The sequence below is a fragment of the Phaseolus vulgaris genome, chromosome 6, assembly GCF_000499845.2.
Source record: "Phaseolus vulgaris cultivar G19833 chromosome 6, P. vulgaris v2.0, whole genome shotgun sequence".
NCBI classification, from domain to species: domain Eukaryota; kingdom Viridiplantae; phylum Streptophyta; class Magnoliopsida; order Fabales; family Fabaceae; genus Phaseolus; species Phaseolus vulgaris.
This window is the reverse complement of record NC_023754.2, coordinates 11421399-11444634: the sequence shown is the minus strand read 5'-3', so window position 1 is coordinate 11444634 and position 23236 is coordinate 11421399. Positions and strand designations below refer to the sequence as shown.

The 23236-nt window shown below is 33.6% G+C and overlaps 5 non-coding genes and 1 pseudogene across 5 annotated transcripts; all 6 read left to right on the top strand.

The window, feature by feature from the left end:
- Positions 1–423: 423 nt before the first annotated feature.
- Positions 424–574, top strand: LOC137833754 (U1 spliceosomal RNA; annotated as a pseudogene).
- A 5949-nt stretch (positions 575–6523) lies between these two features.
- On the top strand, positions 6524–6684 carry LOC137833732 (U1 spliceosomal RNA). Its single transcript, XR_011084800.1, has one exon. It is a non-coding gene; the product is annotated as a U1 spliceosomal RNA (small nuclear RNA).
- A 425-nt stretch (positions 6685–7109) lies between these two features.
- Positions 7110–7270, top strand: LOC137833746 (U1 spliceosomal RNA). The gene has a single exon (XR_011084811.1). It is a non-coding gene; the product is annotated as a U1 spliceosomal RNA (small nuclear RNA).
- Positions 7271–7701: 431 nt separating this feature from the next.
- On the top strand, positions 7702–7862 carry LOC137833737 (U1 spliceosomal RNA). Its single transcript, XR_011084805.1, has one exon. It is a non-coding gene; the product is annotated as a U1 spliceosomal RNA (small nuclear RNA).
- Positions 7863–8293: 431 nt separating this feature from the next.
- On the top strand, positions 8294–8454 carry LOC137833730 (U1 spliceosomal RNA). Its single transcript, XR_011084798.1, has one exon. It is a non-coding gene; the product is annotated as a U1 spliceosomal RNA (small nuclear RNA).
- Positions 8455–9794: 1340 nt separating this feature from the next.
- LOC137833727 (U1 spliceosomal RNA) lies at positions 9795–9954 on the top strand. Its single transcript, XR_011084795.1, has one exon. It is a non-coding gene; the product is annotated as a U1 spliceosomal RNA (small nuclear RNA).
- Positions 9955–23236: the final 13282 nt, after the last annotated feature.

Here is a 23236-nt window from a genome sequence, read left to right as displayed (position 1 = left end):
TTTTTAAATTTTGGCTCCAAAATGTTCAGCCATCTGTCCTATAAATTGTGGTGCTTGGCTTTTATTTTTCTAAGATCAAATATATGAGTGAATTGCTGCCAAGTTTGCATGCTTTCTCACTCCCTTGTCTATACTCTTCAGGATAGACACCTTGATCTTATTCACCTTTTTCAAGTGATATGACCTAACCAATCACTCTCCCTACTTCTCATGCACCTTCAAGGAAACCATAGCTCCATTGGAGACATCCTTGTCCGCTTCCTCAATCAAGCTTCCGCACAAGTTCACCAAAATTCCAAGAAACCAATTCGGAATGAAGGCTACACCATCACAAAAGAAGTGATGCAAGTCCCACATTGCTAAAAGGCTAGTAAGAAGTGAAGAACTTGGACTACAAAATAGAAGTGTGTGTGATTGGATAACATACTTACCTAGATGACACCAATGAGTGATCAAGAAAGCTTATGGTGTAGGGTAGTGTCCGTCATTGCACTTGAAAGGAGTGTTGCTCTAAGGTTTTTCCAAGTAACAAAGTCTATGTCATAATTTATGGTAGAGAAAACATAGGTTTGCGCAGCCCTCCTATATCATAGTCATGAATCTTTAAATACACACTACATAATTATTTGGTTGTTTTTTGTAGTTGCTACTAAAAAAAGAATAAACTAGGTGAACTCTCAATTGAGAATTGCTCATGCTTCTAATATTTTAATATATTAAAAATATATTTTAATTAAAAAAATCTTATCATCAAAATAAACTGTAATGTATTTTGAGAAGTTTTCTAATATAGATTTTAACTCAAATCATTAAAAGAAAGTCATAAGGTCTAATCCACAACACACCATATAAGTATTCATAACATATCCAATATCTTTAAAGTCTAACATCTATATTCATTAAATATCCAATATTTAAAGTCTTTAATATAGACATTGGATTTATCTTTAAAGTCTTTAATCTCATTTTCAAGTAACTTATTTCGTTCCGATAGAAGAAATTTTAAGCAACCTTAAACAATTTATTATTTTATACTTTTTTGTAGTAATACAAATAGTACAATATAATTCTTCTCCCAATCTATGAATCCTTGAAATATTACTTTATTTTTCCTTTAGAATTGTTCTTGTATTAAGAAATTATGTGCAATTAATGTTGTTAGCATCAAAATTGATGCTTTATAGAGGACAAGGTTGGTGATGAGATGACATTATCTTAAACACCACACAGTGCCCGTGAGGAAAGAGATGAAATCAGGTGTAGAAAGTTGCACAACAAATTAATCTATCGGCTACAAAACATGGTGCACCATGCATGCAACTTAGGTGCAAAATAGCCTTCATAAATGCATTGTCATTATTTTAATTTGTTTTCTCCACCTGAATATATATAGTATGTTTTTTATCATAAAGTTAAAAACAACTAAATTTTAGTATTCATGGTATAAGTAAGAAAATTAATATTTTTTTCTAATACACACGATAAATATATGATTATATTGATTATGAGATAAGTACCGCAGAAGGGCACCCAAAAAAAAAACATAAATATAAAAATAAAATTGTGAGTATTTTTAAAAATCACAGGTGAACCACAGAATGTTCAGGGTTTGTGTTCCACCGTGAGAAACCAAATTTCTTATTCCCCTCATTTCCTTAACCATAATAATTTTTTTTTTCAAATGAAGTGATTGGAAACAAGGACGATTAAGGATAATCGGGTTCTCTTTGGATATGTGGAAAAAAAAATTATTAGTAATTTTTATCTTATATATATAAAAGTGGTTAAATATAGTAGAAGTAGGAATAAAAGTAGTGAATAAGATATATTTATATATATGTGTAATTTATTTGTATATTGATTGATTTATTTTATTTATTGAAAAATTAATTACCAAACATAGATAAATAAACACAATAGATAGAAATAATTGTGGTTGAAAAATATCATTAATGTTTAAATGATAAAATGAGTAAAAAACCAAATGTTCTTAGTTTCAAAACCTATAGTATTTTACGGAGTTTTGAAACCACTACAAGGAAATCTTAATTTAGTTGCAAACAAATATTGAAGATCATAAGTGGACACTAAATAGTGTCCATTAAACCTTCACTAAACCTTCATTATTAAAATAAATTAAATAAGGTGTGAGGAAAGCGTGAGTTATTCTCACGTAAAGTTAAAAAAAAAAAAAATAATAAAAATAATGGTTGCGTTGCTGAAATGACAGTTATTAAAATTATAAAAATAATTAAAATTTAAATATTTGAAGGTTAAGCCCACGCTAAAAGTTTTAAAATTAAATTTAAATAATATGAAGGTTAAGCCCTCGCAAATTACACACAAATAATTAATTTTTATTTTTGCTTTACTTTAATCCCTTCTTTTCTTTTTCTTCTTTTATTTTTCTTTTCTTTTTCTTCTTTCATTTTTCAATTCTGAAGCAATACTCACTTCACTCCACTTTTCCTCAGCAATACTCACATTCTCACAACTTCTCTCCATTCGAATCTCTCTCTCTCTCTCTGTTGAGCATTCAAGCATTGCCACCGGAGTACTCTCTCTGTTGAGCATTCTCTCTGTTGAGCATTCAAGCATTGTTGAAGCAGAATTTCAGTTTTCGTTTGCCTCTGACGGTGTTGTTCGTGGATTATTCATTCATCAAATCCTCTTTCACTCCATATGAATCTGTTCATGTCTCGGAGCTTCGTCAGAAGTTGATTGGAGAACGCTAATACTCGAAGCAGTGAAGAATCGCGAACGAAAGTGTTAGATTTTCGGCGAAGGCGATTTTGGAGTGTTTTTTGCGGTGGTTGTGGAGGAGAATTCGAAACTGGAATTGGAAGTCCAAAAACAGAATCAAAAGCTTCGATTCCTTTTGCTCTTAGTCGAAATTGGTTTATGTATGTTCTTCTTCCGCTTTCACTTCCGATTCCGACGATTTTTGGTTCTGCCTTTTGCGTTCACTGTTCTTCGTTTTCTAGAGCGATATTGGAGAAGCTTAACGGAGAATAAGAGCTCATTGATGCACGAGATAATTTCTCAAGCTTAGTTGATGATTCGCGAGTGAATTTGTTGGCTCGGTGAAGAACTGATTCCTTTGTGCAAAGCAGTTTGGTGCGAAACTGAAAACAGAAGATGTTGTCGGAAACAAAATTATGTGATTTGTTGCTGGTTGGTAATGCATTGGTTGCTGGAATTGCCAAACAAATTGGATCAATAATTTGTGTACTTGTTAAAACTGCAGATAAACTGTTTGATGAATTGCTCATGGTGTTGTGATGTAGTATGATTGAAGCATTCTGTGAATTGGTGTGGTGATGTAATTTGAAGAATGTTCTATGAATTGAAGCAGATAAAGTGTTTGCTAAAATTACAAAACTACTGAAATTGGTGTTTCTGATACAGAATTGAAAATGGTGGTGTGTTGTTGTCCCGCTATCCAAGGCTAAGCTCACGCTTTATTTTTAATTTTATTGTCCCCTTATCCAAGGTTAAGCCCACGCTAATTTTATTGTCCCCCTAGCTAAGCCTAAGCCCTCACTTTCTGTCCAAGGCTAAGCCCCCGCTTAGGTTAACATTTGTAATTTTTTGTGTTGGCAACTTGTGGGCAAAGCCCACGCAAGCCAAAGGATATTAGCTTCAAAGTTGTGTGAAGGCAAAGCCCACGTTAATTGCACCTTTGCGTGGGCTTTTTGTGATTAGTGTCCGCCTTTGGCCCTTTTTAATAAAAGTTTTTTTTGTAGTGAACCCATGGTATTTTATGAAAATTTTGAAAATCATGGTATTTTACGAAGTTTTTGAAACCCGTGATATTTTACGGGATCTTAAAACCTATGATATTTTACGAGGTTTTGAAATTCATTATATTTTACGGGAGTTTTGAAAACCATGGTATTTTATGAAGATTTTGAAACCCATGGTATTTCACAGGAATTTTGAAACCCATGATATTTTACAGAGGTTTTGAAACCATTGTGTTATTTTACATGTGTTTTGAAACTCATAGTATTTTATGGAGATTCTTAAACCCATGGTATTTAATGGGGATTTTGAAAGACTTTTCCTGAAACTTAAAAAAATTCCAAGAAAAAATTACAATCCTGAATAAATAACTTAACGGAGATTTTAACCTTGGATAATATAAAAATAAATCTTCGTTAAAATATGTTTTCCTTGGATAATATAAAAATAAATCTTCGTTAAAATATGTTTTCCTTGTAATGTAATAACAATAATCTTCTAAAAAAAAACAAAAATAGCAAAAAAAAAAAAGTACGGTATTTATATTAGAAATAAATGAAATAACAAGTTCATCAATCAGTTATTTATCTTTCAATAATGTTAGCTAACTTTCAAAGAAATTTTAAAAAGGTGGATAAAAAGATATAACTATAATATTAAAAAAATATGTTACATTATTTTTTTAATTTTAATAACTAAAAAAACATTTTGTTGGAGTAGTTGATACTAGAAAAATCAAAACAAATAGTATTAATCTATCGACAAAACAATGCATATTCCAATTTAACGTGTCTTGGGAAAAGAATTAAAGAGTAAAATATCTTAATAATAGGATAAATGTTTATGAGATATTTTCAATTGATGATCTCTAACCATATTACTAGAACGCGGTACACTAGGCTTTACAAATTTTTAAATTGGTGAACATTTTCTAAAACATTAATTCTTTCTGTTCAATCCTCAATTTAGAAATAGGTGGTTAAACAACTTGTTCTATCATTAACACTTAGATTGTTTTATAATCTCTTCATTTTCTTCTTTAATAGAATGAGTACAGAGTATTTTCTCAACCTAAAGTGCATATCAATTATAAAATTAACCTATAATCATGTTGATGATTTGCTACTACCAATAATTTAAAATATAAAGAAAAATATTCAAAGTAAATAAAAATAAAAAATAAGGATCACATTACTTTTATTTTGTATCTTAATTCTGTAATGGAAAAGAAGTTACAAAATACTTCTAAAAAGAAAAAGTATAACTAATATATGGTTATCATAAGTACTATGAATTATATTTGAGATTCTTTGAGACAATTCATCAACATTAAATACAACAAAATTCATTATTCCATAATCTTTTTACTCTTTCATAAATCAAGCAACAACACTTTTAATCAGTTTGTACAACTATTTAAGTTCTATGAGTAGAAAACTAATCTAAGCTTTCACTTTCTTATATCTTTTCAAATTGGATATTTGACCAATCAACAAGACAAACATGTAACTCAATGAAAAGTAATCAACACTATCCAAAATTTACACATAAGAATTTAAAATAAGATTTATAAAGAGGTCTTGAAAGAATAACTTGACAGTGTAACAGTAGTAGCAGTGTTCCAATTCCAAAAGTATAAGCAAAATCTAATTTTTCATCTGAGGGTCATGTATACTTGATTTTTTGAAATTTATAAACATACAATACAAAATGTAAAAACTTTTCATCTTTTCTTACATGATTTTCAAAATGCAAAACTACCAGTTGTCAAAAATAAACTCGTATGAAAGTATTATATGTTGGATTGCATGTTTGTACCTGTGTATAAGAGCTTATGGAAAAAGAGCATTCAATTTTTTTCTCTTACCTCTATTAAAGAATTGATAGAGATTTTCATTAGCCAGAATAATGCATTTGTCAGTGCTATCAATAATGACATCAAAAGAACTGGTTCACAAATCTAAACGAAGTTATAATGTATACAACATATTGGAGATATCCCATAGGACTAGCATGCGTCTCAATTCCACTAATTGCTACTTTATTTGTAGTATATAGATCACCATATTTGTCAAACAGAATGAAAATAGTGCTTCAATCACATAACTTTTGAGAGAAATAATATTTTACTAGGATCTGATTTATCTAAAGTGAGTAAAATAAAATAAGTCATTTCAATCATTGATAAAAAAACATCTATATGTTTATGCAATATCAATGATTATGATTACCTATTTTACTCTCTAAGTTCAATTGCTCACTTTTGAGGATCTAGATTTGTTTTACTACAAGTAGAAAGAAAGTAAACTTTCACATGATACCACAATTCCTGTCATTGAGTACCTTACTTTTAGCCTCTCAAATACTTTTGATTTTGATTTTCACAGTATGTGAAACCATGCAAACATCAAGGTTCAAATACACTACCAGATTACTCTTTGGCTTTATGAGACGAGAATAACCTACAATATCAAAAGTTTGAAATTACATATCATCTTACCAATTACAACTTGTTTCTCATAAACTTAACATTAATTAATTTGTTTGGAAAACAATTTCCTTATTTGTTTTGGTAATATTTGTTATTCTTTATAGAAATAAAAGGAGCTTCATACTCATGCAAATAAATAGATGTCGATGAAGAGAATCATTTGTAGAGAAAAATGATTAAGCTAAAACATGTGCAGAGTATCCAAATGTGATAATCACACATTGCTCAGTATAGATTAACTAATGACAACCAAAGAATATAAAATGAAAGAGTGTAAGGTTATTTTCCATACTTACCTGGACAGGGTCTATGGTTGATCATGAAGGACCATGATCTAAGGCAGTAACTTCCATTGCACATTGGAGGGGTACTGCTTTAAGGTCTGTCAAACATGGCAGAGCCTACGTCATAATTTGTGGCAGTGGGTCTTGCGTTCGCGCAGCTCCTTCTATACAATATCTTAAATTTCTCATCTTGAATTTGTACAATGTAACCAACAATATCATTTTTATTTTCTTCTTTTATGATATTGTATTGTCTGTAATACATATATTACTTTCTTATTGTTTATTTAGCCTTCTTTAGGTCTATATATTAAACTATCCTTGTTTCAAGATTACTGTAATTTTATCCTTTAGATAAATACTAAATTAACATATGTTATCAGTTTTTAAGTGTATTTATTTATAGCAAGTTATTTTACTATACAAATAAACATATGTCAGTGAAGAGAATCATTTGTAGTGAAAAATGATTAAGCTAAAACACGTACAGAGTATACAAATGTGATAATCACACATTGCTCACTACAGATTAACAGATTAACTAATGACAACCAAAGAATATAAAATGAAAGAGTGTAAGGTTATTTTTCATACTTACCTGGACGAGGTCTATTGTTGATCATGAAGACACATGGCCTTTGGCAATAACTTCCATTACACATTGGAGGGATACTACTTTAAGGTCTGTCAAACATGGCAGAGCCTACGTCATAATTTGTGGTAGTGGGACTTGCGTTCGCGCAAGTTCTTCTATACAATATTTTAAATTTCTCATCTTGAAGTTGTACTATGTAATCAACAATATCATTTTTATTTTCTTATTTTATGATATTGTATTGTCTATGATACATATATCACTTTCTTATTGTTTATTTAGCCTTCTTTAGGTCTATATATTAAACTATCCTTGTTTCAAGATTATTGTAATTTTATCCTTTAGAAAAATACTAAATTAACATATGTTATCAGTTTTTAATGATATATATATAGTGTATTTATTGATAGCATGTTTATTTTACTATACGAATAAACATATTTCAGTGAAGAGAATAATTTTTAGAGAAAAATGATTAAGCTAAAACACGTGCAGAGTATACAAATGTGATAATCCCCCCTTGCTCAGTATAGATTAACTAATGACAACCAAAGAATATAAAATGAAAGAGTGTAAGGTTATTTTCCATACTTACCTGGATGGGGTCTATGGTTGATCATGAAGGACCATGGCCTAAGGCAGTAACTTCCATTGCACATTTGAGGGGTACTGCTTTAAGGTCTGTTATACATGGCAAAGCCTATGTCATAATTTGTGGCAGTGGGGCTTGCGTTCGCGCAGCTCCTTCTATACAGTATTTTAAATTTCCCATCTTGATTTTGTACTATGTAACCAACAATATCATTTTTATTTTCTTCTTTTATGACATTGTATGGTCTATAATACATATATTACTTTCTTATTGTTTATTTAGCCTTCTTTAGGTCTATATATTAAACTATCAATGTTTCAAGATCACTGTAATTTTATCCTTTAGAAAAATACTAAATTAACATATGTTATCAGTTTTTAATTATATATATAGAGTGTATTTATTAATAATGGGTTTATTTTACTATGTAGATAAACAGATGTCGATGAAGAGAATCATTTGTATAGAAAAATGATTAAGCTAAAACACGTGCAAAGTATACAAATGTGATAATCCCACATTGCTCAGTATAGATTAACTAATGACAACCAAAGAATATAAAATGAAAGAGTGTAAGTTTATTTTCCATACTTACCTGGACGGGGTCTATTGTTGATCATGAAGGCCCATGGCCTAAGGCAGTAACTTCCATTGCACATTGGAGGGGTACTACTTTAAGGTCTGTCAAACATGGCAGAGCCTACGTCATAATTTGTGACAGTGGGGCTTGCGTTCGCGCAGCTCCTTTTATACAGTATTCTAAATTTCTCATCTTGATTTTGTACTATGTAACCAAATATATCTTTTTTATTTTCTTCTTTTATGACATTTTATTGTCTATAATACATATATTACTTTCTTATTTTTTATGTAGCCTTCTTTAGGTCTATATATTAAACTATCATTGTTTCAAGATCACTGTAATTTTATCCTTTAGAAAAATACTAAATTAACATATGTTATCAATTTTTAATGGAATATATATATATATATATATATATAGTTATTGTGTATTTATTGATAGCAAGATTATTTTAGTAATCCATATTTATCATTGGTCTTTATCTCTTCCTATGTATGTAAACTTTAAATAGTAGAGTATGGACCAAAGACTTTTTTTTATTATTATAAACATGACAATGTGCACACTCATTTCATATTGAGGATCTCACTCATTTGGTGTGTGTATTTTTGTGAAGGAGGTGTTTAGTTTGTGTTAGCCAGAGTTGTGAAGAATATTTAATTTAATATATGTTGCTTTGTAGAGTTCCTTTCTGGTTTGGTCGGATGGAGCACCAAAGACCTTATATAGGTCACCTATAATTGAAATCCACAAGTTATGAAGATTTTAGGTTTTATATTTATGTGCTTCCATTATTTATTTGTCAACTTTGATAGTTTTTTCTTCAACATCGATTTTGTTTTTAAATAATAAATGCATTCAACACGGAAAAAGTGTTTTCTTTCTATCATGTAGCACATGCAAGCCCAACTTTTTTGAACCAAAACCTGCTTTAGTTATTCCGAATTTAACTAGAAATTTGACCTTCAAATTTGGGAAAATGAGAGAGATATTATCACTTTTATATGTTGTTTATGTTGGTTTAAGGGAATAGACCGACTTCTAAGGAAGAAGACAACATTATCACAACATATGTATATACCTTTCATATTTTCATTTTATAATGCTCTATTAATTAATTAAGTATTTTACTACAAATTCAATCCTTTTTTCTTTCAAATATTTTAGTTTTGGAGTTTGTAATCCCACAATAAGATTGCACTTTGTTGTTGTTGTTTCCTAAATGAACAATCATTATGTGACACACAGTGTAAGCCATTATTATTACTTTTCTCTATATTTTTTGTTAGAAGTTGGTATTTTCAAATAATTTATTGTTCTGAATAGAAACCAAGTATCTTAATGCACTTGGTGGCGAGGTAGACTAAGAGAGGCATCTTAAGGGGATAATGATTAAGCTCTATTTTTGAAGATACAAAAGAAGTATTTCAAGCCACACATAGTTGAAAGAGTAATAAGAAGTGAGGAACTTGGAATACAAAAGAAAAGTGTCTCTCAAGGGCAACATACTTACCTGGACGACACTAATGAGTGATCAAGAAGGCTCATGGTGTAGGGCAGTGATTTTCATTGCACTTGGGAGGGTGTCGCTCTAAGGTCTTTCCAAGTAATAGAGCCTATGTCATAATTTGTGGTAGAGGGGGTTTGTGTTCGCACAATCCTATAGTAATAGTCATGAATATTTGAATGCACACTTTATAATATATTTGTTTTATATAGTATTTGTATTTGATGTCTTTCATAACCAACAAGAATATTACAAAAAGACCTTTAGTAGAAAATATTTCAATCTCATATAAAATGATTTTGAAATAAGAGTTTTATATATTTTAAATTTTATTGTTTTAATGAATTAAAATTGTATGATAATTTTACTTGTAAAATTATTCAATAAAATCGTCATATTAAATGATTAAACAAAAAACTTATAATAACTACTCATGGTTCTAAGCGATTATATCAAAAAAAAACTCTAAACCCTAAACCCTAAATAATTATCTAATTGATTGCATTTTTTTTCTAATCATTCCATACATATATAAGAATATTTTAATATACTAAAAATACTTTTTAATCAATTAAAAAAAATCTTATCATCAAGGTAAACTCTAATGCATTTTGAGAAATTTTCTAATGGAGATTTTAAGTCAAATCATAAAAGAGAAACTCACAATTGATTCTAATCAACACAACAAACCTAATCAACACAACATTTTAAGAATACATCTAAGTATTCATAACATATCCAATCTTTAAAGTCTTTAATATAGGTATTGGATTTATCAAATACACCACACTCCAACAAATACAACAATAATAAAATCAAACATCAAAGAAAAAACAATCTTAAGACTCATTTTAATTTCAATAAATGATCTCATTTATATAAAGCCTTAAAAACATACAACATATGAAGAGAAGATATGAAGAGAAGTTACGAAAAAATATATTTTACTATGTTAGTTAAAAAGGTGTCATTGTAGTCCCTTGCATAATTTATAGTCATTCTATTATTTGATTTATTTTATAAATTAATTTGTTTATCGTGATTATAATTTGAAAAAAATTAATTAAAAATATATAATTATAAGAATTATTTTATTAATTTTAGTGATTAATATTATTACAAGTTTTTACTACAAATTTAAGAAATAAATGTGTGCTCTTATTATAATAAATTTTAATTAAACATAATAATTTAAGGACATTCTAAAAGGTTAAATTTAAAATAATACAAGAAACTTAAATCTAAAATTTAATTGATGCATTCCTTAAACATGGGATTTTATAACGAAAATATTTTTTTAACAACCTTTGTCCACTAACGCAGACTTGACATCGCAGACGTGGCATTGGGCGAGGATGTGATACTGGGGTTTTTTGTAATTCTGATGCGAGTGTTGTGGCACTAAGGATAGTTTTGTAAGAGTGTAAGAATTTAGCGTTTGAGTGCGGGTGTGAAAGCGGGAGAGTTTCGAACAAAAGGGAGAAATAAGCTACGACCTTGTTAGAGGGAGGGAGAAAGAAGCAATGGGAAGCAGGGACCAAGTAGTAGAACAAGCGAAGCATAGACATTAAACATCTTTCTTGTGCAATTGTTGTTGCTTCTTTGTTTATTGTTCAAGTGTTCAGTGTCATTGGACCATATATTACACCGGTTAGATGGTTTAGTTGGTGTAATATGGGTCATATATTACATTCATGGCAAAACTGGACACCCACCCTATCAGAACTGGTTACCCAGCCACATGTTCCTCCACATGTACCTGCTCACGCAAAACTGGTTACTCGTGTGCTTGTAAGTGGTTACTTATGTGACGTTTATGGCCACCCACTTTTCATGAAAAAAAATTCACAAAGTTTTTTAATATAGGTCATATATTACACCGGTTTGATGGCTTAACCAGTGTAATAGGGTCATATATTAGACCCATGACAGAACTGAACACCCACCCTACTAGAACTGGTTACCTAGCCAGAGGTTCCCCCACATGTACTAGCACACGTAAAACTGGTTACCCTGTGCCTGTAAGTGGTTACTTATGTGATGTTTATGGCCACCCACTCTTCATGAAAAGAAATTCAAAAAGTTTTTGAATGTGGGTCATATATTACACCGGTTAGATGGCTTAACCGGTGTAATATGGGCCATATATTACACCCATGACAAAACTGGACACCCACCCTACCAGAACTGGTTACCCAGCCACAGGTTCCTCCACATGTACAAACACACGCAAAACTGGTTACCCGTGTGTTTGTATGTTGTCACTTCTGTGACGTTTATGGCCACCCACTCTTCATAAAATAAAATAATTTTTTTTTAATATGAGTCATATATTACACTGGTTAGATGGTTTAATCGGTGTAATATGGGTCATTCTGAGTAAAATAAAATAATATATTACACTGATTGTTACTAAGAACCAGTGTAATATATTCTTTTTTTACTCTATTTTGAAGCTCGCGCCTCACAGCTTATTCGCTTTACTATCCTATTTTGAATTGAGTCCTGTATATTGACACCGTTTGACAGTAACACACATTTCACGCTGCAAACATGACAATGACGTGGTAGAGTGAGATTGTGTTTGGTGAGGTGAAAAATTCAAAATAGGGTAGTAACGTGAATGAGCATTGAGGCACGAGCTTCAAAATAAGGTAAAAAATAATATATTACACCAGTTCTTAGTAACAACCGCTGTAATATTTTTTTTTACTCAAAATGATCCATATTACACTGGTTAAACCATCTAACTGGTGTAATATATAGCCCATATTCAAAAACTTTTTGAATATTTTCATGAAGAGTGGGTGACCATAAACGTCATATAAGTAACCACTTACAGGCACACGGGTAACCAGTTTTGCATGTGACAGTAAAAAAAATATATTCCACCGGTTTTTAGTAACAATCGATGTAATATATTAATTTTTTACTCATAATGGCCAATATTACATCGGTTAAACCATCTAACTAGTGTAATATATGACCCATATTCAAAAACTTTTTGAATATTTTCATGAAGAGTGGGTGACCATAAATGTCACATAAGTAACCACTTACAAACACACAGGTATCCAGTTTTGCGTGTACCAGTAAAAAAGAATATATTACACAATAACAACTGGTGTAATATATTATTTTTTTACTCAAAATTGCTCATATTACACTGGTTAAACCATCTAACCGGTGTAATATATGGCCCATATCAAAAAACATTTTGAATATTTCCATGAAGAGTGGGTGGCCATAAACGTCACATAAGTAACCACTTACAAACACACATGTATCCATTTTTGCGTGTACCAGTAAAAAAGAATATATTACACCAGTTCTTAGTAACAACTGCGGTAGTATATTATTTTTTTACTCAAAATTGCTCATATTACACTGGTTAAACCATCTAACAGGTGTAATATATGACCCATATTCAATTTTTTTTGAATATTTTCATGAAGAGTGGGTGGCCATAAACCTCACATAAGTAACCACTTAGAGGCAGGCACACGGGTAACCAGTTTTGCGTGTGCCAGTATATGTGGAGGAACCTGTGGTTGGTACACCAATTCCAGTAGGTGGGTGTTCAGTTCTTCCTTGGGTGTAATATATGTTCCATATTACACTAGTTAAGTCATCCAATCAGTAATATATGACCCATATTCAAAAACTTTTTGAATTTTTTTTCATGAAAAGTGGGTGGCCATAAACGTCACATAAGTAACCACTTACAGAAACACAGGTAACCAGTTTTGCGTCTGCCAGTAGAGGAAGAGGAACCTGTGGCTGGGTAACCAGTTCTGGTAGGGTGGGTGATGGAGGAAGGCCAAGCTCACCACACTATGGAAGCCAAGATCCAAGACTAGACCGTCTAGAGCCATGTGGGGAGCGTCTAGACTCAAGTAGGGAGCGTCTAGCACAAGATGAGGGGCGACTACAAAAGGAGCGTCTAGGAGGAAGCCTAGACCGTCTAGGACCTATCACTAGGTCCATGGCCAAGCATCTTCACGCACAATTGGGTCAAGCAACGGATGGGAGGGAGAAGAACTTGTACATGCTACATGGAGGCCCATTAGGGGTGGCTTAGTAGTTAGTGTAGTGTTAGAAAGCATAAACTTGTCTCCTTTTGATTTTAACCAAGCTAGCTCACGTTTTCTAGAAGATTCTCCACTAGGAACGACCATGTGCTCCATGTGCCATGTGCCTCCACATTTCCATTTCATTTTTCTTGCATTTCATCTTCTCTTAGCTTAACATTTACGACCTCCTTAGCCTATAAAAGGAGAAGCCCATCACTTGTATTTTCAAGATTAATGAGAGTAATGTTATGCTGCCAATTTAGTGTCATACATAGCCTTTGCCTAGTTTCTAGGACCTAATCTTCTCTTCACCATCTATCAAAGGGCTGGCCGAACCTCCCTTCTTCCATACTCTTCATGCACCTTCAAGGTCACCACAACTCCTAGGAGGACCTTGCCCATTTCATCCATAAGCTTCCGCACCATTTTCACCAACATCCAAGAAGAGCTCCTTGAGAATGCCATCATTTGGTATCATGAGCATAGGTTCTTCAAAGATGAGTATTTCTTGGTCATTTTCTTTTTGAGTTCTTCTTTAATCCGTGTTGTTCTTTACATTCCATATTGTCTTGCTGTTTTAAAATTTTTTGCTTTGAATTGGTGTGCTGTTTGGAAATTCCAATCGGTGCATCTTGTTCAATTGTTCTTGAGCAATCTTTGTGCAATTTTTGGTAGGATTCCATACACTTTGTGTTGCTGTTTTTATTTTAGGTATTTGAGTCCTTATTGCAATTTTATTTGGTTCATTTTATGTTCATTTGAGTCTTTTAATTTCTGAATCTATATGTGTTTTGTATAGTCATGTTTTTCCAAAATGTCATCAAATCATAACTTTGTTTGGCTTATTTGTTTCTTGATTTTGGTCTAAATGTTTGATTTCAATCTGCTGTGTTTTTTATCCTTTGGTGCCTTTTATTTTTAGCTTGAGTTCATATTTGTGTTTAGATCTACACAAATTTCTTTTTCATCAATTCCATTGTGTTTTTCTTTTGGTATATCTTGCTTTTTTTTTTCCAGATTTACAGAATCCCCTGTTTTGCATAACTCTGTGCTGGCTGTTTTGCTTAAGAAAATTATTTTTCCACATAGGAAATTTCTGATCCTCTGGATTATACAAGATTGAGGTGTTACAGAAAAGACAAAAAAAGAATCAGTTCAAAAAAGTCAATAGAAAAAAAATGATAAATATTATAAAAACAGTGTGCAAATCTGGTGCTACAACTGGCGTAACTGAACACTGATTTTAGAAAATTTATTAAACAAAAATGGTTCATGCGTTACGAGTGAAACCAACGCCAGAATTTAGTTGAGATCTTGAATTATTTGCATATAAATTTTCAGAAGCAAATCTTAAAAGGGCAGCTCAACATAAATCGGGGAAAATCACGTTCTCTGGCCCACAACAATTATTTCAGTGGTGTTGTTTTTGATTTTGAAATCAATTCTAGTGCTATTCTTAGGATCCATTTTGTGTGCCTACCTTTCTTTGAGTACCTTTATTTTCTTGTCTAATATTTCTTTGGAACTCTTTCTAGCTGTCACATTTTAACTCCATTTGTGTGGTACTGTTTTTCCAATTAATTTGTTTCTTGCTTTAATTCTTTGACCTATAAATTTGGTGGTGGATTGATTCTCAATTGGTGCTTATTTGAGTGGAAATTTGACTTGAGTGAGGTCTAGCTTGCTTGATAGGTGCTGGATTGGAGAATTATTTCCCTATTTCTAAGAGGAACAAAGGCAAGGGCAGAAACAAATACCTACAAAAAACACCACAAACATTTGGAAGGCCCAACAAAGAAAAGACAACCAAGGAAGTGTCAATAGCAAAAAAAAGATCAACAAAGGGAGTTTTCTTTATTTTTCTTTGCAACTTAACTTTTGTTAATTACTTCTTTAATTACGTGATTAGACGGTGAGTGTGTCTTCAAGGGCTCCAAGTGTCCAAGAAGCCTCACCTAGGGCCGACTAGTGTAGAACTATCTAGTTTAGCAATTGTTAATTGTTTTAATTGCATCTCTTTGCTTTAGCTAGTTACGTTTTTAATTGTCTTGTATTGTTTAAAGCTTTGTTAATTTTTTTGCTTGGTTAATTAGTTAGTTTGCATTGTTTTCTTGCATTAAAATCTGATTTCTCCAACCTAATTGTGTTTTAAGTGGTTTACTAAGAGAAAGCTTTGTGTGAAGACATTGAGGGATAGTCTTTGGCTAAGGCAAGACTTGGTATTTAAGTAGTCCATTGTGACTCACCTCCCTTACCTGGAAGACTACCTTCTTTGACTTCCCTAAATTTTCTCAAAGTAAAATACTTCTACACACAAAGCTCTAGTCATGTCTTCTTCTTCTCATTCTGCAAAGTCTATTGAAAGTGAAGTAAAATCTTTGAAAACTCTTTTGAAAGAAGTTTCACAAGCTGTGCAAATGATTTCATTTAGACAATTGGAGAATGAGACTAAAATCAATGAGTTGACTAAAGCCAAGGAAGAGAAGTGTCAAAAATAAAAATAAAAACTCATACTCATACATCTCATTCTAAAAGTAATGAGTCTCTAGGGGAGGGAAGCCTTAGAATCAATGACTATTACCAACCACCCCCTAGAAGAAATAGGCAAAGGGAGCAAGAGGGCCCAAGGGAGGTTAGAGTAGACCTACCTCACTTCCATGGTAAGGAGAATGTAGAAATCTACCTAGATTGGGAGATGAAAGTAGAGCAACTCTTTGTTTGCCATAGGGTGAGTGAAGAACGCAAGGTACCCCTAGCCGCCCTTAGCTTCCAAGGGAATGCCATGTATTGGTGGACCTCTCTCGAAAGAGAAAGACGTCTTCATAGGGAACCTCCCATTACGTATTGGAATGACCTTAGGGGAGCCCTAAGACGTCGACATATACCCTCATACTACCATAGGGAGTTAATGGACAAGCTCCAAAGACTCCAACAAAAAAAATATGAGTGTAGAGGAGTATAGGCAGAAAATGGAGCTCTACATGATAAGAGCATCCATTAGGGAAGAGGAGGACACCACCATAGCTAGGTTCCTTAGTGGCCTTTCTCTTGAGATAAGAGATAGGGTAGAACTCCTTCCCTACCAAGACTTGAATGACTTGGTTCAACTTGGCATTAAAGTTGAACAACAAATTTTGCGCAAAACTTCAAGTCAAAGGGTGAGTTCCTACTCTAGCTTTTATCCCAAGAAAGAATATAGAAGGGAGGGTAGCACATCAAGAGAAAAACCAAAAGAAACTACCAAACCCTTAGCAAAAGAAACCTCCACCCCACCCATCCAAGCTAGAGATGTTAAGTGCTTTAAGTGCTATGGAAGAGGGCATGTGCAAGCACAATGCCCAAACCAAAGGACTTTGTTTTTAAAGGCTGTAGATGAATACACTAGTGGCGAGGATGAGCCTAGTGAGAGAGAGGAAGGGGGAGAGGATGAGAGGGTAGCTCCATTAGAGGGAGAATTGCTAATGATTAGGAGATCCCTCAACAATCACCCTAGCACATCCATGGAAACACAAAGGGAGAACATATTTCATACAAGATGCAATGTTTTAGAAAATATATGTTCCCTCATTGTGGATAGTGGATCTAGTTGTAATTGTTGTAGTGCTAGAATGGTTGATAAGCTTAATCTACAAGTAGTTCCTCACCCAAAACCTTACAAACTACAATGGATTAACGAAAATGGGGAACTAAGTGTAGATAAGCAAGTGGAAATCAAGTTTTCCATAGGGAACTACAAAGACAAAGTTTTATGTGATGTAGTACCCATGGAAGCTTGCCACATCTTATTAGGGAGGCCATGGCAATTTGACAAGAAAACCTTGCATGATGGTCTCACTAACGAGATTTCCTTCACCCATAAGCATAGGAAATTTGTACTTAGTCCTTTACCACATTCTCAAGTGGTGAAAGACCAAATACAAATGAAACATAAGAGGGATGAGGAAAAAAAAAAAAAAGTGCTAGAAAAAGAGAAAATCCTTAGGGATAGAAAGGCGTGGGAGAAGAGTATTCCTTCCCATAAGGTTGCTCAACAAGAAAAGCCTTTTGAAAACGTTTTGGAAAATTTGTTTCTTGTTGAACAACCAAGCCTAGTCTTTTGTAAAGGAACACTTGCATGCACTGCCACAAGTAATGAACTCATGAGTCTACCTCCTCAAGTAGAAAAACTTTTAAGTGAATTTGAAGATATATTCTCTAATGAGGGACCCATTGGACTCCCTCCCATTAGAGGTATAGAACATCAAATTGACTTCATTCCGGGGGCAAGCCTACCAAATAGGCCCGCTTATAGAACAAACCCCGAGGAAACCAAGGAGATAGAGTCACAAGTTCAAGACTTGTTGGAGAAGGGATGGGTTCAAAAGAGCCTAAGCCCTTGTGCTGTACCTGTCTTGTTGGTGCCCAAAAAAGATGGAAAATGGCGCATGTGTTGTGATTGTAGAGCAATTAACAACATCACCATCAAGTATAGGCATCCAATCCCAAGGCTTGATGACATGCTTGATGAACTACATGGGTCAACCATATTCTCTAAAATTGACCTTAAAAGTGGGTATCACCAAATTAGAATCAAAGAGGGTGATGAATGGAAAACCACTTTTAAGACCAAGTTTGGATTATATGAGTGGTTGGTGATGCCCTTTGGGCTCACTAATGCCCCTAGTACATTCATGAGGCTCATGAATCATACCTTGAGAGATTGCATAGGTAAATATGTAGTAGTTTATTTTGATGATATCCTAGTATATAGCAAAACCCTAGAAGACCATCTAAGTCACCTTAGGGAAGTTCTTCTAGTGCTTAGGAAAAATAGTCTTTTTGCCAATAGGGATAAGTGCACCTTTTGTGTAGATAGTGTAGTTTTCTTAGGTTTCATAGTTAACCAAAGGGGGGGTGCATGTTGACCCCGAGAAAATCAAAACCATCCGAGAGTGGCCCACTCCACAAAATGTAAGTGATGTAAGGAGTTTTCATGGGTTAGCTAGCTTCTATAGAAGGTTTGTGCCTAATTTTTCAAGCCTAGCTTCTCCTTTGAATGAACTTGTAAAAAAAGATGTTGCATTTTGTTCGAATGATAAGCATGAGCAAGCCTTCCAAAGGCTAAAGGCTCAACTCACCAATGCACCAATTCTAGCTCTGATACCAAATGATGGCATTCTCAAGGAGCTCTTCTTGGATGTTGGTGAAAATGGTGCGGAAGCTTATGGATGAAATGGGCAAGGTCCTCCTAGGAGTTGTGGTGACCTTGAAGGTGCATGAAGAGTATGGAAGAAGGGAGGTTCGGCCAACCCTTTGATAGATGGTGAAGAGAAGATTAGGTCCTAGAAACTAGGCAAAGGCAATGTATGGCACTAAATTGGCAGCATAACATTACTCTCATTAATCTTCTTTTTCTTGGCTACTATTCTCATCTTTGTCCCTTAAGTTCATAGATCTTTCATTGGAAAATTGAGATGCTAATTGATCATTGCCAAGGTATTCTAAACATGGAATTTCTCTAGCTTGAGTGTGAGAGATATGCTTGGTTAGGTTTTGGGAAAGTTCTAGAGATGGTTCTTGTATATGTTCTTCCCCTCTATGGAACTCATCCTTATCATAAGATACATGGTATGAACTTTGTTTTTGACTTGATTGTTTTCTCAAAATTTGTTTTTCAACTTTAATCTAAGTTGAATCAAGTCATTTAAATCTCTATAAGGTAAAAGTTCAACTTTGTTTCTTATCTCAAGTTTAAGACCACTTAGAAACCTAGCTATGGTGGTATGGCTGTCCTCGTTAATCCTTGCCCTCTCAATATATGATATCATCTTTTGCCAATATTCTTCTACACTCATATCTTTTTGATGAAGTCTTTGGAGCTTGTCCATCAACTTCCTATTGTAATGTGAGGGAATATGGCGACATCTCAAGGCTCCCCTAAGGTCATTCCAAGATGTAATTGGAGGGTCCTTGTGGAGATGTCTCTCTCTTTTTAGGGCATTCCACCAATACATAGCATCACATTGAAAACTTAAGGTAGCTAAGGGTACTTTCTTTTCTTCACTCACATGGTTGTAAGCAAACAAATGCTCTACCCTCATCTCCCAATATAGATATGTTTCTACATCTTCTTTTCCATAGAAATGAGGTAGCTCTACCTTAACTTCCTTTAGGTTTTCTTGTCTCTCTTTTCTAGCTCTCCTAGGGGATGGTTGATGATATTCATTTGTCCTAAGACTTTCTTCCCCAAGATAATCATGATGTTTAGAGCTAGATGCATGAGAATGTAATTTTTTTGAAAATTGAGACTTCTCATCCTTTGCTTTAGTCAATTTATTAGTTTTGGTCTCATTCTCCAATTGTTTAGATGAAATCAATTGCACAACTTGTGAAACTTCTTTCAAAAGAGTTTTCAAAGATTTTACTTCACTTTCAATAGACTTTGCAGAATGAGAAGAAGAAGACATGACTAGAGCTTTGTGTGTAGAAGTATTTTACTTTGAGGAAATTTAGGGAAGTCAAAGAAGGTAGTCTTCCAGGTAAGGGAGGTGAGTCACAGTGGACTACTTAAATACCAAGCCTTTGCCTTAGCCAAAAACTATCCCTCAATGTCTTCACACAAAGCTTTCTCTTAGTAAACCACTTAAAACACAATTAGGTTGGAGAAATCAGATTTTAATGCAAGAAAACAATACAAACTATCTAATTAACCAAGCAAAAATTAACAAAGCTTTAAGCAATACAAGATAATTAAAAACGTAACTATCTAAAGCAAAGAGATGCAATTAAAACAATTAACAATTGCTAAACTAGATAGTTCTACACTAGTCGGCCCTAGGTGAGGCTTCTTTGACACTTGGATCCCTTGAAGACACACTCACCGTCTAATCACGTAATTAAAGAAGTAATTAACAAAAGTTAAGTTGCAAAGAGAAATAAAGGAAACTCCCTTTGTTGATCTTTTTTTTTTTGCTATTGGCACTTCCTTGGTTGTCTTTTCTTTGTTGGGCCTTCCAATGTTTATGGTGTTTTTGGTAGGTATTTGTTTTTGCCCTTGCCTTTGTTCCTCTTAGAATTAGGGAATTAATTCTCCAATCCAGCACCTATCAAGCAAGCTAGACCTCACTCAAGTCAAATTTCCACTCAAATAAGCACCAATTGAGAATCAATCCACCACCAAAATTAGAGGTCAAAGAATTAAAGCAAGAAACAAATTAATTGGAAAAACAGTACCACACAAATGGAGTTAAAATGTGACAACTAGAAAGAGTTCCAAAGAAATATTAGACAAGCAAATAAAGGTACTCAAAGAAAGGTAGGCACACAAAATGGATCCTAAGAATAACACTAGAATTGATTTCAAAATCAAAAACAGCACCACTGAAATAATTGGTGTGGGCCAGAGAACGTGATTTTCCCCGATTTATGTTGAGCTGCCCTTTTAAGATTTGCTTCTGAAAATTTATATGCAAATAATTCAAGATCTCAACTAAATTCTGGCGTTGGTTTCACTCCAAACGCATGAACCATTTTTGTTTAATAAATTTTCTAAAATCAGTGTTCAGTTACGCCAGTTGTAGCGCCAGATTTGCACACTGTTTTTATAATATTTATCATTTTTTTTCTATTGACTTTTTTGAACTGATTCTTTTTTTGTCTTTTCTGTAACACCTCAATCTTGTATAATCCAGAGGATCAGAAATTTCCTATGTGGGAAAATAATTTTCTTAAGCAAAACAGCCAGCACAGAGTTATGCAAAACAGGGGATTCTGTAAATCTGAAAAAAAAAAAAGCAAGATATACCAAAAGAAAAACACAATGGAATTGATGAAAAGGAATTTGTGTAGATCTAAACATAAATATGAACTCAAGCTAAAAATAAAAGGAACCAAAGGATAAAAAACACAGCAGATTGAAATCAAACATTTAGACCAAAATCAAGAAACAAATAAGCCAAACAAAGTTATGATTTGATGACATTTTGGAAAAACATGACTAGACAAAACACATATAGATTCGGAAATTAAAAGACTCAAATGAACATAAAATGAACCAAATAAAATTGCAATAAGGACTCAAATACCTAAAATAAAAACAGCAACACAAAGTGTATGGAATCCTACCAAAAATTGCACAAAGATTGCTCAAGAACAATTGAACAAGATGCAGCGATTGGAATTTCCAAACAACACACCAATTCAAAGCAAAAATTTAAAAAAACAGCAAGACAATATGGAATGTAAAGAACAACACGGATTAAAGAAGAACTCAAAAAGAAAATGACCAAGAAATACTCATCTTTGAAGAACCTATGCTCATGATACCAAATGATGGCATTCTCAAGGAGCTCTTCTTGGATGTTGGTGAAAATGGTGCGGAAACTTATGGATGAAATGGGCAAGGTCCTCCTAGGAGTTGTGGTGACCTTGAAGTTGCATGAAGAGTATGGAAGAAGGGAGGTTCGGCCAGCCCTTTGATAGATGGTGAAGAGAAGATTAGGTCCTAGAAACTAGGCAAAGGCAATGTATGGCACTAAATTGGCAACATAACATTACTCTCATTAATCTTGAAAATACAAGTGATGGGCTTCTCCTTTTATAGGCTAAGGAGGCCGTAAATGTTAAGCTAAAAGAAGATGAAATGCAAGAAAAATGAAATGGAAATGTGGAGGCACATGGCACATGGAGCACATGGTCATTCCTAGTGGATAATCTTCTAGAAAACGTGAGCTAGCTAGGTTAAAATCAAAAGGAGACAAGTTTATGCTTTCTAACACTACACTAACTACTAAGCCACCCCTAATGGGCCTCCATGTAGCATGTACAAGTTCTTCTCCCTCCCATCCGTTGCTTGACCCAATTGTGCGTGAAGATGCTTGGCCATGGACCTAGTGATAGGTCCTAGACGGTCTATGCTTCCTCCTAGGCTCTCCTTTTGTAGTCGCCCCTCATCTTGTGCTAGACGCTCCCTACTTGAGTCTAAACGCTCCCCACATGGCTCTAGACGGTCTAGTCTTGGATCTTGGCTTCCATAGTGTGGTGAGCTTGGCCCTCCTCCATGAGTGGGTGTCAAATTTTGTCATGGGTGTAATATATGACCCATATTACACTAGTCAAGTCATCTAACTGGTGTAATATATGACCCAATGACGCTGAACACTTGAACAACAAACAAAGAAGCAGCGGCGACCGCACAAGAAAGATGTTTATGGTTTGTGTTTCGCTTGTTCTATTGCTTGATCCATGCTTCCCGCTGCTTCCTTCTCACTCCCTCCGACGAGGTTGTTGTTTCTTTCCCCCCTTTCGTTCGAAACTCTCCCACTTTCGCACCCACACTCAAACGTTAAACCCTTACACTCTTACAAAACTGCCACATGACTCCCTTCAG